Source organism: Chiroxiphia lanceolata, chromosome 24 (assembly GCF_009829145.1).
Source record: "Chiroxiphia lanceolata isolate bChiLan1 chromosome 24, bChiLan1.pri, whole genome shotgun sequence".
NCBI lineage: Eukaryota > Metazoa > Chordata > Aves > Passeriformes > Pipridae > Chiroxiphia > Chiroxiphia lanceolata.
Genome location: NC_045660.1, coordinates 820,620 through 836,515, shown reverse-complemented (window position 1 = coordinate 836,515; position 15,896 = coordinate 820,620). Strand labels below are relative to the sequence as shown.

Genomic DNA, 15,896 nt, shown 5'->3' with positions numbered 1-15,896 from the left:
GCCCTATGCCCAGAGGGTCCTGGGCAGTCACTGGGGCACCACTCTGGGTGTGTAGATCATGGTGGGGGTCTGCCCCGTGCCCCTGTGTCCTGGGTGGGTGTCCTGGGTGGGCATGGGGGGCCCATCCTGAGGCTGGGGCTCACGGAGGGTCTGTCCTGCGCCAGCGGTGCTAGGACGGCACAGAAGTCAGCTGCACAGAAGTCAGGGGGGTCTGTACCCAGGCTGGGGCTCACAGTGGGGTCCAAAGGGGGGGCTGTTCCCAGGCTGGAGATCACGGTGGGGGTCTGCCCGTCCCTAGAGGGGCCCTTGTGGGCACACGGGGGTCCCTTTCCCATAGGGAAGACACTGAGGGTCTGCCCCGTGCCCGGAGTGAGCACGGCGGTCTGTCCCCGAGGGAGGACAGCCCGGAGTCGGCAGCGAGGTCGAAGGGAATTTGTGAGAGCCGAGCCGAACCTGAGCCGGGCCGGGCCGAGCCGAGCCCGAGCCCAGCCCGGCCGCTCGGCCCCCCCATCCCCGCTGTCCCCGGAGCCGCTCTGGCGGCGGGGCCGGGCCGGGCTGTCCGGTCCCTCCTCCCGCTCCCCCCGCTCCCTCCCCGCCTCCCTGCGCAGCGCGAACATGGCGGCGGCGGCGGCGGCGAGGGACTGAGGGATCGAGGGACTGAGGGACTGAGCAGCGCCAGCGCTCGGCGGCCGCGCAGGTGAGAGGGCGGCTCAGCCCGGCCCGGCCCGGCCCGGGAAGGCGCGACGGGGGCGGGCGAGGGTCGGGCCCTCAGCCGGCCCGGATCCCCTCCCGCCTGTCAGCGCGGCCCGGCCGCCTCCGCGCGGTGCCCGGGCCGGGGGCGGCTGTCACCGCCCGCACCTGCTGGGGACCGCCCGGCCCCGGCCCCCCCCGGCCCGAGGCAGCGCCCCGCGGGCCCCCCGGCCCCGCCGCTGCCCGGCCGGGCTGTGGCTCCCGGGGAAGCCGCTTCCAGGGCTTTGTTACTCTGCCGGGTGTCCCCGGGCAGGGCCTGGGGCAGCCGCGGTGCCGCCTCGCCCCGAGGCCTCGGAGCGGTGCCTGGCCCGGCCGGAGCCTCCCCCGGGCCCCGGCGCCGTTCGGTGTCGGCCGGACGCTCCCGGCAGGAAAGGGGAGGCGGGACGAGCTGCCGGAGGTTTGCAGGGGGTGGCCCCCGCCTGCGGGCTGTGCCGGGCGGTTTGTGCCCTTCCTCCCCGTCGAGCCCTGCGGGCTCAGTGACACCGTCCTGTGGCCCCAAGGGTGTGGGGATGGACCCCGGTGCTCCGAGCGGGACCCCCGCGGGATCCTGCAGCTGGAGGTGTCGGGGTGACCCCCGGGACCTGCCGGAGAAACCCCATAACCACCATCCCTGGGGAAAATCTGCACCTCCTTCACAGCCCCCCCGAGCCGGGTGCTGGGGTAGAGCTGGGAGTGAGACAACATTCGAGCGTTTCGTGCACAGTTGAGATGTTTAAAAATAACCCCCGTGTCGGCTGGCTCCTGCCGCGCAGGTTTAATCCGCAGGCTCTTTGAAGCTCCCGTGTGAAACTGTGACAGCAGTTTGGATGACTGAAGGCAGAGCTGGCAAATCCAAACAGGCGGCCCGAGTTTGGGATGCACTGAGCAGCTTGGCTCCCTCGGGCGTTGGGTGGTTTGGGTTCAGCGGCTAAATATGAAACTAATTATTTCCATGGGGAAAGTCAGAGTATGGAGACCCAGGTCCGGGGTCCCGGCTTTGGTTTTTTGGCTGAGTTTCTGTTTACTGTTTTTGTTTATAGTAAACAGCGTGCACTGAGTGGCTGGGAACAGCCATGTGGTCGCTGCTCTTCGCAGCCAGTAATATTGGGGGAAGATGTTCTCCCACCTCGGTTCAACGCCTGAGCAACGGCGTGGGCTGGGCTGGGCCTCCTCCTCCTCGTCTTGCCTTCCTCTCCTTACCCTCACACTTCTGCTGGCCAGGCTGTGCTGTCCCCACGCACTTGCTAGGAATATTTGGGGTATGGGATGGTGCTTCATCCCAGGCACTGTCTTGTGCTTGGTGTTAATATGGGGAATAAAACTGGGCTCGTGGGGGGCTCAGCTTGGCTCAAGCTGCCGTGGGCTGCAGCCCTACAGGGCCTCCATGTGCCAGCGGGTAGTTCAGGATCTGCCCAGTAGATGGTATGAAAATGCAGATGGAAATCAGGGAGTCCCGTACAAAAGGGCAGAAGGGAAATGCAGGTATTTCTGTGCTATTTAAAGGATTTGTTTAGTTAAAGGTTGGAGCCTGTTTTGTTTGAGAGAGATACGCTGCACCTTGGTCCTCCTGGTTTGGTATTTGCATCTCAGCAAGTGACAGTTCTGCACCTTGATAATCTGCTTTTCAGTCAAATATTTGGTATGAAATAAATCAGATGATTAGCTAATTAAAAGAAAGCAAATGCAGACTTTAGAACAGGAGGCCCAGTGGCACCCTCTGCAAGTGCTGAGCCTGTGCCCCTGCTTTTCCTGTGCCTAAAATTTTTATAAAGTTTAACTCTTGGCGCACTTCTTTAGAAACTTAATGAATTTTGCAAGACAATTAGGTGTCTTCAAGTGAAAGATGCTGTTGGGGTATGAAATGATGATGTTATTCATCAAGTAGCTGTGCTTCAGTCTAGGGTGAGAGTGCTCCGAGAGCTGTGTCCCTGCCCTGTGTCTAATTTAAAGCAATCTCTGAAACTTTGTTTCAAGGCCTCAGACACAGAGGACCTGCAGAGATGTCCTCATTTTTCCCAGCACTGACTAAGGTCAGGTACACAAGTCTAAACCCTTCTCAAGTAATGGTTCTTCTTCTAAGGCTCTTCCTGCTGGCAATTCCACATCCTGTACAAGTGATGTATGCCAACACTTGGGCCTCCTCACCATTAGGGAGGGTCTTTGGGGTGTTTAATCTAAATCTTTGTCACTTTAGACCTCTTCCTTCTCTGAGCTCCAGAGCATGTGGAGAACACTCTACATCCCTCCACTCCCTACATCTCTGCAGCTCAGTTTGAAGCATTTGAAGACTTTGTCTTCTCTTCCTGAGCTGACCAAGCTCTGTTTCTCTGCTCTTTTCACATGGGCTTGTCTGCCCAGCTGATCTCTGCCCCTCGCTGGGCTCTGCTTCCATCCACACTTTGCCTAAAGCGCCGTGGTCAGTCGGGGCAGGACTGTGTCAGTGGGGCTTCTGCAGAGCAGTTGTAATAATGGGCCCAAATGACCCCATTTTGAGTATGTCTGAGTACTGTTGTGTGAAAAGGAATGCAGATCACATGTTTGCAGATTTCCAGGTTGAACTGTGTGTTTGTGACAGAGGACTTTGCATGCTCCTGAGCTCCCATCTGCTCCTGGAGCAGTGTGCTGGTGACCAGGGCTCTGAGCTGGGCTGAGTTAGTTGGGGCTCTTGAATAGTTGAATAGTAATGTTTGCATGTAGCCCCCAGTCGTTCTTCCTTTTCTTTTTCTTGCCTACAACTGAAAGTCAGTTTCCGGTGACACAAAGAGATTTGGAGTCGTTTATGCCTCCGTTTATGTTTGAAAAGTTTCCTAGCAAGGAGGGGTCCCTGAGAAATGAGGCAAGATGCACTGAGGGCAGAGCAGGAGCTCTGGCTGCCAGTTTGTCTTGCAAGGTGGTTAAGCTCCTGCATATATGTAATTCAGAGACATGCCAAGGTAAAAATCATCCCCACAATTAAACTCTCAGTGTAGCAGAACTGTAATTCTGACCCCTCCCTCACCCAGCTCTACACCCTGGTGTAGCACCTGCACTCCAAGCTGCAACATGAACATTTCATCCCACTTTATTTGCAGGATAACGGGGCCTAATCCTAAAGGAATGGGTTTTTTGGTTTATTTGTGAAGAACTCTTCTTACTCAGCTTCAATACCTAACAGTGGAGGTTGTTATAAAACACTTGCTCAGTGTTTAAGCTGACAGTACAAGTCTGAGAGTAGCAAGAAGCACAAGAAAACTTCTTTCTGTATCACCAGGTCTCACTGGGCTTGGAGCAAACAGGCCTAGTGACCTGGACTGGTGGTATCAGACCAGTATCTGGTGGGAGCACCTGAGCACTGGAGATCAGCACCTCGTCCTTTTTGTGAAGCTGTACTCTGTCCTGTGTGTCCATGTCCCTTAACATTTCAGAGGTAGTTTCAGTTGTGAGCAGGAGAGTTTAGTATAGTTGGTGCTGAAAACTTTAATTCCTAGAGATCTCTATCTACATTAAATTCCCTTAAAAACCCAGAATAATACTTAGCTCTTTTACTGAGGTTTCTGACACACCACCTCTGGCAGATTTAGATGCTGTGATACACGGTTTGCAGTCTGCAGGGTTCACTCAGACACCTACCAAATGTCTCTGCCTCTGTAGCAGGGGTTTAAGCAGAGTTTGTGTCTATGCTGCTCTCACTGGGCAGAGTCTCACGCTTTTATGCAGACTCATCCTGAGCAAAAAAATCAAGAATTTGGCTGAGAACTGAAGGAAAAGATGAACGTCCGTTTTGCTGCCTCGGCTGTTTGCGTGGCAGCCGCGTCCAACAGGCCAGATGGACGGGTGATGTCTGAGCTGCGGCAGAGCAGCCGAAAGCACTTGGCTTCCTGAGGGCTGGGAAGTCACCCCTGCAGCTCCAGGGTCTGGTTAGTGTCATCAGTGGAGGTAAGGAACTAAGAGCAGAGCAGAATCGATGTGGCCATTACGAACACGAGGCAGCTGGCATGGCAGTTCAGGGCAGGACTGGTTTTTCCCTGGGACAAGCTTGTGCTTCTGAAGTACATCCTTCCCCTCTCCATTTCTTGGTCAGAAGTTTTTTTGTACATGTTGTAAATGGAATGGTGTTAGCACAGTCAGCAGCAGAACTCCTGGAGGTGCCTCCTGCCAGCTGATGTGCCCTGAGTTACCCAGCTTCAGTGAGCTCTGAGTTACCCAGCTTCAGTGAGCTTGTTTTCCAGACTGACAGTGTGAACAGTCCAGAAACCTCCCCGTGGCTTGGGTTTGTTTTCAGCAGCGGAAACTGTAGAAAGAGATGCCAGTGGAAATTTGTGAAGCTCAGTCTTTGCCCATTGAGTTTCATGCTATTCCTCCCCTCTCCTGGCCCTTCCAGGGTTTCACTGGACACTGTGCCAGGTCCTTTTTCCTGGGTGTTGTGACAAGGGAACAAGTTTGGTTCACCCCTTGCTGGAGTGACACATGCTGCAGTTTGCTTGGGGGTGAGGGGAATAGGTGCACCTTCTGATCTCCCCAGAATGCTGTTGATGCATGACTCCAGGGAAGTGTCCTGCTGGGAAAAGTGGGATTTGTGCCTGGGGGGACCTGGAGGATGCTTGTGTGGAGTTCAGTGTTGGCAGAGGCTGCACAGGGCGAAGCCCGGCATTTCTCCACCGAGTGAGCCACGGTCCCTTTGGCTGCTGCTTGCAGTCTCACACCACTGTCACCCACCTGGACAAGGCAGTGCTGGAACGCCTCCCCGTGCCATGGCCACACCTTATCCCTGCTCCTGGGATAAGGGAGCTCCCTGCTCCCTTCCCGTTTGGAACAGCCCCTGCCTCCTCCCCCGCACCGAGCCCTGTCCCCCCAGGTTGGCAGCACTCGGAGCGTGGGGCTGTGTGAGCAGCGAGTGGGGGGACAGCTGGTGTTCCCTCTGCTCCTCCCAGCTGTGGGAGCCTCCTTGCCTGCCCTGGCTGCGTCCCTGCCCTTGCCTTTCCTGCCCAAGTGGCACCCATAAGGGAGAAGAAACTTCTGCTCTCTCCACGTTAGTTAAGCGAAGGCACAAAGAGCAGGCAGAAGAGCTGATGGAGTCAGGATCGAAGAGGAAGTTGTACCAATTCCACTTTCTAAAAATAAGTCCAGTGACTGTTCCCGCAGCCCGGAGACTGCTGCTCCCTGCATGCTGGCTGTGGTTGCTTTTGGTTTTTTTTTTCTTGTTCCAGCAAATCTTAAAAAAAGATGCTGCAGTCCATCAAAATAGTGCAGTGGCTGTGTGATCAGAGAGGTGCTTATGGAGGCAGTCTTGTGGTTTCAGTGTTTCTAGAAGTGACCTTGAAGGATCACCTACATGTAGTGTTTCCTAGTAGCTTGTCTAAACTCTTCTTAAAGATTTCCAATGATGGTGATTCTGACTTTTCCTCAGCAATCCATTCCAGTGCCTGACTATTCTGAGATTAAGAAGCATTGCTTGATTTCAGGCCGGTATTGCTGCACTTTAACCCCATCATTTCAACATTTCACCTTCTCTTTGGCAGGCTAACAAAGAGAAGAAAAATTCTGTAAATGTAAAAGCAATCCTTGTGCAGGGTTTGATCTTTCTCTCTGCCTTTCCTTTCTGTGCTCAGAGAACATCTGCTGGCTCTGGGGCACTGCTGTGGATTTAATGACACGTGTGTGGCAGCTGGGCAGCCCCAGTCCCAGATCCGTGTGTTGTGCTGGCCATGACCAACAGTCCTGGATCTGTGCTGATGTCACGGAAAATGCGGTGCATGAGGTGACATGGGTTTTATTAAAATTGTATATCACAAATTCCCCAGTTGTCTTATACTTCTGTAGCAAAATGCGTATCTTGAACATTTAAAGAGTTTTAGTTAGTGATACATTTTATGAAGATGTCGTTAAAAGTCATTAGTCATTAACAGTCATTAAAAACCATTAGTTCAAAATGTTGTTGCCCAGAGAAGCTGTGGCTGCCTCATCCCTGGAAGTGTCCAAGGCCAGGTTGGACGGGGCTTGGAGCAACCTGAGTTAGTGGAAGGTGTCCCTGCCCATGGCAGGGCTGGAATGGAATGAGCTTCAAGGTCCCTTCCAACCCAGGCTGTTCAGTGATTCTGTGTGTGCACACACCAGCTCTCCAGACCTGTGGCACTGGTGAGAGGTACCTGGCAGTGTCAAACTCCCTGCTTTTCTCTGGCTGCAGGCCCAGGGTGAGGCAGCCCTGACTCAGGAGCTGGGATGCTGCATTTGGGCTGGCATGAGTCCAACTCAAATTTTCTGGTGTCTGGGGAGCTTGTGCCTGCTTTCAAAAAAGGCCGTGGAGACATCCTCCTCGTCAAGTGGTGTCCTAAGTTATTAATCACACTCTTCAAGAAAATAACTCTTGAGGCATTATGGCGTCAGTGAAAAGTATTTTCAGGTGGGATCTCTCAGCTTCGGGTGGAGAACTGAGACCTGCTGATGTAGTGAAGGGCCACCAGCCATGAAATGTTGTGATTATTGTTAGTTTACATCTGTGTTGGAAGTGGTTCCTAGTTCAGTAACTGGATAATACATGGTTCCCATGTTGTTCCCTAGGTGATGGAAGTTTAAATCTTTTGAGTTTTGGTGCTTAGCACGTCCTTGTGTGCAATAAAATGTTGATTTTTTTCTGTAGCAGAGTCCCTGCTGTGCCTGATGTTATGTCCAGTTGACACCATCCAGAGGATATTATCACTGACTGGCAGCAGGTATCAGCTCTATCCAGCAAGGCCACCACCTTGGTGCTTACCTGGAGCCCTTGACTCCTACCTCGAGGGCAATAACCCCTGGCAGCTGGCCCATCTCCTGGCTGCTCCTGTGCCTCCAGAGGGGAAGTGCACGTTGTCATTTCCACAGCCCCAGCCTGGAGGGGTTTGGGTGGCTGTATCCACATGTCCCCAGCATGGCAGGAGGTAGTGGCTCTCTTGGCAGTGAATTGCTGTGCCTGGAGAGGGCAGGAGGAACTGCTTCCACTTGGGCATTGTCCAAGCCCTGTGCTGTAGATCTGGGCTGTTGTTCCAGCATTACAGTGAGGCTAAGGGATGGCTTTGGAATCTTGGCTCCTCGTCCATCACCCTGAGCTTTGGTCTGATCTTGTGCAGTGCTGGCAGAGTCTCCAGTTGTGTGTGTGGCAGTGTCTGTTCAGTGTTATCCTCTGCCTGCCCAGAGGACTCGGGGTGTTCCGTGACTGCTCAGTTATTTCATGTCGTTGTCAGCTGGAAAATCTGTAAATGCTCTGTGATATTTTATGGCTTTATAAGCTGTACAAAATGTCCAGCAGGTACTTAAATGTCGAGCAGATACAGTCTGTAAGAGGGCCTTGTTTTCATTAGCTCGTTGGCAGACACTGAACATACTTGCAGAGCTGCAGGATGGACTTTTGGTTACTTGTGGTCATGGTTTGTTGTTTTTTTTTTTTATTGGCATCTACTGTGTGTTGTACAGAAAACAGTGAAGGGCCTCAAAATATACTTTTTAGTTGTCCAAACTCTTGGCCCTTCAGGAATGTAAAGCAGCCTAACAACTTTTTCTTTCCATAATTAACAGCCATCTGTTCAGGGTTTCCTACAGGAACTGGCTAGTGATTTTTCCTCTCTGGGAGTAATTCTCCTGAGATAATATTTCTGTGTACTGCTAGATTGTTCTTTCTTTTCTTATTAAAATTGACTGAAGTTTTGATGGGCACTTGTTAGAATTTCTCTATATCCAGACTTTGCACCCTGTAAAGGATCTTTCACCTGTTTCAGTAGATACACAGTTTTGGCTCCTGGGATTTTAGCTCCTTAAGTCATAGATGAGACCAGAGTTATACACAGGATAAAAATAGCAAGCAGTAATTAATACCCATCCTCAGTGAGCCTGGTTTCTCTTGACGTGTTGCACTGCTGCAATTTCCTTTCCTTTTCCTAAGAAACAGACAAATTAATATCTCTCTACATGAGTGAGAAAATAAAACAAAGATGCTTGTTTCCTGCCCTGACACGCCATTCCCTCGGGGTACAGTGAGTTTCTGGGAGCTGTTCTCCTGGGCAGCCCTTTGCCTTGGCAGGCTGCTGCTGGGCTGGAGCGGGCCAGGCACCAGGAGGAATGTCACAGCCTCTCCCTTCACCCTCCCTGACATCCCTCTTTCCCCCTGTGAGGGCTGGATTATCTCTGTCTCAGTGCTCCAAGTAGCAGAGACCAACTCCTCTTCAGCTCTAGCAGAGGTAAATAAAGGTTTTGTGGCTCTGCTCCATACCCTGAGGGTTTGGATATTTTATCTTTCTCATTTCTTTAGCAGATGGGGCAGAACAGTAGGAACTGTTTCTCATCTGTCCTCCGTTTGCACAAGAAGAATCAGTTACTGGGAGTGCTGGAGGGGAGAGCTTGACTGTGAGTCTGGCTCTGCTGCTTGGCAGGGAGACCCTGCGTTTTGTCACTCTAAGGATAGATTTTTATATATATATATATACTAAAGGGATCATTTTACCTTGCCTTCTTTGAGAGAGCAGGTTCAGGAGGGCAGAGAGAGTTGTATTTGGAAGGTATGGGAAGGTTGACTGTGTGGCTGTTCAGTCAGGGACAGTGGTTCGTATACGGATCTGTGAAAAATTCAGCCTTGAGTGTGACTGAAGTCGTGGGGCCCCCACTCCTTGTCAGTAGGGACATGCTCGTGTTGGTGCTGGACCCCAGGAAGTTAAGAAATACTTAACTCCAGGGAAGGTTGTTCCTTTGTGCTGGATGAGGGAAGAGAGCACCTTGCACACTCCAGTAACACGCTCAGTGATTGCTTTGATGCCATCAGAGGCTTCAGGATGACAGTTTTCATCCAGTGTATTTTCCCAGGGGACGTTGCTAAGCATTCCATTTAATTGTTAGGATTGGTTATAGAAGGAAAGCAGAAGGAAAATGTAAGTGTAGGTGTATGTAATGATCATCATCCCCCACATCTTAATATTTAGCTCATTAGAGAGTGGTGATTTCGTCCCTCACCTTTTCCTCAGGGCTGGTTTGCTCTCCTCTGCTCCTGGAGCTCTCATCTCCCTTCCTGCCGTTTCAGTGGAAACCTTTGCCCCCATGTGTCTGTCCCTGAGGATCATCCTCCTCCCCTGTGCTTGTGAGGTGCAGGGTATTGTAAGAGACTGGGTCATCTCCTTCCCGTCTCTTTCCAAGGTTTTCCTCATTTACATTTCTGTTTTGTCCCCTAATTACCATCCCTTTGGTTTTTTATTCCCCCTCAAGCTGCCTTTCCTTGCTTATGGTCTCCTGAGGATGTTCTGCTGAAACTGTGTCAAACTGACATTACTAGAAATAGTTAATGCAAAATCTTCTTTGAGGAGTTCTCCCGTCCTGCTTGTGACATTTCCAATAGGGACATGACTGGAAGTCAGAGCCTCTGGATTGCCTCCTGTTTCCCCTTACTAGGGAATACATTGTCCTGGCATTTAGATGTATTTATTTCATTAGTTAATATTACAAACCATGTATATATTTATCCACCTGATCCTCCCCTCCCGTATCTTTCATCCATAAAGAGCTTATTTTTTAATAAGATACAGTCCAGTAGAGAATTAAGTATAAGGTTAATTAAACATTTTTTATATAGATATATATTCTGAAAGTTGACCTGTGCAGCATTTCCAGACTGGAGCCCATTCTGGGGCCACATCCATCACATGTGTAACTGCTGTCTGGGAAAGCAGCCATGGTAGTCTGTGGGAGGGGGACTCTACTGGCCTGTCTGGTGATGATATGGAAACCATGCACTGGTTTTTAATGTACCCCTGTTTAAATTCTTATTTAAAGACTTTGAAGCATCCTATTGTGTGCTTTTGTGTGGAGTGACTTTGTAACTGCCACGTGCAGAATCCCATTTCAAGGTCCCCTGTAAGCCATCTGCTTTTGGTAATAGCTCTTGGCTTTGGCTTGGGGCTCAGTGCACACTGAAACAGCCCCATTGCTGCAAAACTTCCTTTACTGCTTGCAGCAGTTTGGCCTCCCCACTGTACCCCCTGGGCTGGGTGTCCCCTTGGGGGGCTCTGCATCACACCCTGCCCTCAGTGGGCACCCTCCAGCTTGTCCCTGGGCAGTGGGGGAGGCATGACCCAGCCCAGAGGTATGTGAGGTTCACCATATTCCACACCTCTCCGTGTTCCTGGGATTGCCATGAAAGGAAACCCAGGTATGTGCAGAACTGGCCTGTGGCCTGGCCCCTGGTCATCAGGGGATGGTCAGAACAGGCTGGAATCAGGCTACAGAGTGGCCCATGCATGATAATCTCCTCTGCTTCCAGGTGTCCTCAGTGGATTGGGTGTTGGGTGCACTGCCATGCCACTCTGTAACCCAGGCCATTGCTCTTCTAAAAGCAGGAGACTTGAACTTTTAGCTGTGTGAGTCGTGCTGACACCAAATAGCTGAAACACAGATGGTTCAGTGGCAGAAACAGCAGCCTAAGGCACACAGATTGACTTGCTTGCTTTGGCATGTTCTTGCCATATGGCACTGAAGTCCTGTTCTATATGGAACAGGAGCCTCAGCTGCCCAAAAAGCCAGTCCTCTCTGTTGGGTGCTGTTGCAGTGCATCTGGGAGAGCTCCACTGAGGTGCAGTGGTGGTGCAGGTGAGAAATGTCTCTGCTTTAACACCCAGAAACAGAGACCTGCCGCTTTTCCCTGAGCTTGTGCAGAACAGTTTTGGACAGCCATGGTGCTGGTGGCCTCGTTCACGTGGGGATGTGGGACAGAGGCATTGCTCACCCAGGGGAACAACAGCGACACAGAACCTCAGAGTGACTTCAGCAGCAGGACCAGCCATGAAGGGGTCGCTGAAATGATTGTGGAGCACAGTGAAGCTTCCTTAACCCCAGCTGTGGTCACAGGGGATTTGTATGATTAGCTTAAGTCTGTGTTCATGGTGGGCCATTCCCTGTCCCTGACAATGGGAGGCAGCCCAGGCCTTGGCTCCAAGCCTTGAACATGGCTCTGCCTGGGGAAGAGCAGCACAGGATCCTCTGAGTGCCGTATATCCCTGCCCATGGCAGGGGGATTGGAACACGAGGATCTTTGAGGTCTCTTCTGACCCAAACCATTCCAAGATTCCATGTTGTTCTGAATGGGAAGGCTTTAGGTTTTGCACTGTTTTCTTTCTGTTTGAGGGAGGGGAATGAGTTTGGGTTCTAAGAAACAAACCAACACCAGTCTTAGAACAAAAGCAGTTCTGATTTTTCCGCAGTGTGTGGATTTCTTACAGCAGTCAAGCCCCATCTTTCCAAGGGGGATTTGAGGGGCTGGAGGGCCCACTCCCCTCTCTACAGAAATGGCAGCCGTGGAGCAGGATGACTGTAACTCCCAGCTCGTCAGTAAACATGTCTGTACTGAGAAGATTCATCCTGGTAAGGGGCTTCCTTTACCAGACTCGAGCCAGATTATCTCACCTGGCTTTTGTTGTAAGCCCTTTCCCCTCTCAGTTCTCTCAGCCTGGGTATCCTGTTCCTGGAGCGGGCCAAACTTGTCTTTATTGCAGCCTCTTGAGTCTTCATGGAGAGCCAGGTCTGTTCACAGTGATATACATCAGGATATTTCTGGTTTGAGCCAAGGCCCATGCTGGGGGTTTTTTTGATAGGGAAGGAAACCTTTACTGGAATCCTGCAAGGTTTTATTTCATTTCCTCTGCAGTCATGAGCAGTGGTAACTGCTGTAGGTTCCCTCATGGTGATGATTCTTCCCACTGGTCCCTGGTTTTCACACTCATGCTGAAGGTGATCCCTTGAGCTCAACTCAGCAGTGTCTGATGGTCCAGCTGCCACTTTCTAGGAGGTTGACCCATCTCCTCTCCCTTCCGCCCTGAAGGTGTTCAAAAGGAAGTAATAAAGTTAATATTTTCATTGTACAGACATGATCTATCCAAGTTCTTCACATGTTTTTGTCTTTTAAAATATGTGCTCCCCTGAGACTTGGCTCAGGGGCTGAGGAAGTGTGTTACTTGTGATCACATCTTCGAGACACCTCAGTGTGTTAACACAAGAATGTGTTTGTGAGGAGCTTGTCGTGAAGTCTGGAGTTTATCAGTCCACTTCTTACGTGGTAGAAAGATAAAATTAGTTCCAGAGAAAGAGAGATGTTGGAAATGACACAAAATCCTTCTGGTAGAAAGAGGAGTAATGGTTTGCAGCCATCAGGTATTTCAGCTCACACAAGGGGATCAGTACTCCAGATGGAAATACCAACATTCATTGTACAGTACACCTCCCCCTTATCAGGGGAGGTGCTTCCAGAGGTGCTGTAGCTTCATCAGCCTTTGTTTGGAGCTGCCAAAAATGTGGCTTTGCACAGACAAGGAGAATTAAAACTCCACTCTTGTCCAGGAGGATGATAACAGGGAGATGGAAGGAAATTAACTCATTGGTCAAGAAAACTTCTGACTCCCCTCCTCAAACTCAGCAGCTGCTCCACTCCTAAGAGTTTCCTTCAGGTCCCACATAAGCATTTGTTTGGCATTTAGGTTTAGGACTCCTTGCCTGCATGTCTGGCTCCGAGCAGGCTGGTGCTCAGTCCTGGCAGCTCCTGCTGGTCTTTGGCTTCTGCCCAGGAGAGGGGTCAGTCAGCTCATCAGAGCATCGAGAGGAAAACTTTGGGTTTGTGAGTTTAGACCAGCAAAAGTTCTGGTGTCCACAGGTTAGGCAGAAATCTGAGTCAAGTGTGCTGTGAAAACCAAAAGTGATCAGAGGTGTCAGATCGTGCACTGACAGTCCTCTCGTTTCTCAGGTAGGCTGAAAGTGCCTTTCTTTCTCCACCACAGAGATTAAAAATGGCAAAAGAAGATTTTAAATGAGCAGGCTGAGGTTGGAAAAGGTTCTTCCCCCAGAGGCTGGTTGGGCACTGCCCAGGCTCCCCAGGGCAGTGGGCACAGCCCCAAGGCTACCAGAGCTCCAGGAGGGTTTGGACAACACTCCCAGGGCCAGGGTGGGATTGTTGGGGATGGTCCTGTGCAGGGCCAGGGGTTGATGGATGATCCTTGTGAGTCCCTTCCAATTCTATGACTGAATGATCTGCTCATCATGTGTCTGTGCTGGTTTTCTCATGGGGCTGAGATGCCACAGAATGCTCCCATGTAACCCATGGTACACAGATGGGCTTCCAGAACGGAGCTGAAACAGGACCTGGCACAGCCAGAGCCTCCGCCTGGGAGGTTGGAATGGCAGCAGCACTGTCACCCACGATGGGCAGGAGCTTACAGTGCTGCCCTGGCATTTCCTGAGGGAATCATAAAGGACAGCTCTTTATTGCTGGAAACTCTAATAGTGTTTGATGGAAAGATGACCGTGAGGGAAACCTCAGCTGAAGCAGAGGTTACATGGAAGGGATTTTTACTGGCTGCAGTGGTCATGGTGCTCCAGACCTGTGCTTTCATGGGGAAAAAAATCAATGACTCCAGGCGCTTTGCATCCTGAGAAACCATCAGGATTCTCTCGTGGCTGTCCCATGGGATTTCCAAGAAGCATCATTCTCACAGTCCTCTGGCAATATGCAGAATTCCCTTTTTCCCCCCCATCCTAATCTGTGGGGCATGCATCTGACCTCATAAAACCGTTTTTCAGCTTCACTGTTGGTAGTTTTCTCCCTCTCCTCTCTGGAAGCCTCTGGCCTGCTGGCAGCAGCATTGTCCAGCGAGGTTTGAAGCTTGGCACGCTGTCAACAAACCTTCAGCTCCCCTTTCAATCAAACATGGTAATGCTGAGATCCAACTTGGATTCCATCCCAAGGTTCACCATAATCATCCCTGTATAATAGGAAGTCCAAACAACCCCAGGAAATAATTCAGATGTGACTGGTGCCTTGAGTGGAATAAAGAAGTGCCTAGAAGAGACATTAAGAGCCTCAGCTTTAACTCTTTTCATAATTATGCGCTCCGAAGGAGCGGAGGCTTTGGAGATAAAGGGATTACATGCATCTCATGAGGTCTGCAGAGACGGGACAGTGTCTTCTACCCACATTTTCTCATTTTTGTTTTACTGCCATTGCAGTTGCCACATTTGGGGGAAGAATGTTGCAGAGCAGGCTCCCCTCTAACCCTGCAGGTCCCTTCCAATCTGGCACAGGTAAATTGAATCCGTCTCCCCTTAGGGATGAGCTTTTGGAAGAGCCTGTTGGTAAGAGCAGTGGGGGTGAGAGTTTAATTGGATTAAGATGCATTTCAGCAGTGCTTGTGCTGTGGGCTGTGCTCTGTGGCTGCCGGAGGGAGCCACGCTCAGAGCTGGGCATGCCCTGGGATACTCTTCCAGCCCTGGCTGCCTTTCTGCTGCCCAAGGAAAAAGCCCATACCTCAGAGGTGTGAATCTCGGTGTAACCCAGCACAGGGGTCACCAGGGTGTGAACAAACCATGTCTCGAGCTGGTGTCCTGCCTCTGACTGTTAGCCAGTACCCACAGCCAGGCAAGGGCTTGGCTTTTCCTCGCCAAACCCAGCAGCCGAGGCAGGGATGTGGTGGGCAGGGATGTGATGGGCAGGGTCCAGCTGAGGCAGGGATGTGGTGGGCAGGGTCCAGCTGGGCCAGGGATGTGATGGGCAGGGTCCAGCTGTGCACCCCACCTTCACTCAGCTCTTGCTTGGGGTCTGGGTGCCTTTGGCCTGTGCATCTTATACTTTGATACCATTATAAGTGCTCATTTGCTTTTCGATGTCTTTGTCATTTTTAAGGTTATTTAAAGGTTTGCTTCTCCTGACAGCTTCCTCCATGACAAAGTTGCACATCTGTTAGTTTCCAATAAACATTTCCTTCTCCCTGGTATATTCTTGGGAGTTTTTAGTTTTGTAGGTTTGCTCTGCTGCACTGGGAAGGGATAATTTGGAGTCCCCAGTTCACTCCCTTCATGCTACTCATTATTTTATGTGCCTCTCATGTGGTCTCTCTCCTTTTCATTACTAATCAGGTCTAGTCTTTTCAATCCTCCTTTGTGTGATAGTTTCGTTTTACAAAAGTTGAACTAGTTTCTATCAGCTCAGTTGATGTGATCTTACTCATATCAAAGGTGTTTAACAGCCGCAGTCCCGTGTACTCACTGCAAGCTGAACTTAAATTGTGTCAAGTTCTGCGCTGCTTTGCGATGGCAAGTGGGAATGTTTGTTACAGCTGTCTTTAAATTTAAATTTGGATGTTTTAAATGAATTAAATATGAACATGAATAATGCAGCTGGTAACGTAGCCTTTCTG

The 15,896-nt window shown here is 50.9% G+C and overlaps 1 protein-coding gene across 3 annotated transcripts in view; it reads left to right on the top strand.

Annotated features, from left to right (window-relative positions):
* The first annotated feature begins 591 nt into the window (after nt 1-591).
* SCMH1 (Scm polycomb group protein homolog 1) overlaps nt 592-15,896 on the top strand; it is a 71,248-nt gene continuing 55,943 nt past the window's right edge. For all 3 annotated transcript variants that reach the window (XM_032710046.1, XM_032710045.1, XM_032710044.1), the window contains exon 1: nt 592-697. The gene's annotated coding sequence lies outside the window, so the exon portion shown is untranslated. The remainder of the gene's footprint in view (nt 698-15,896) is intronic.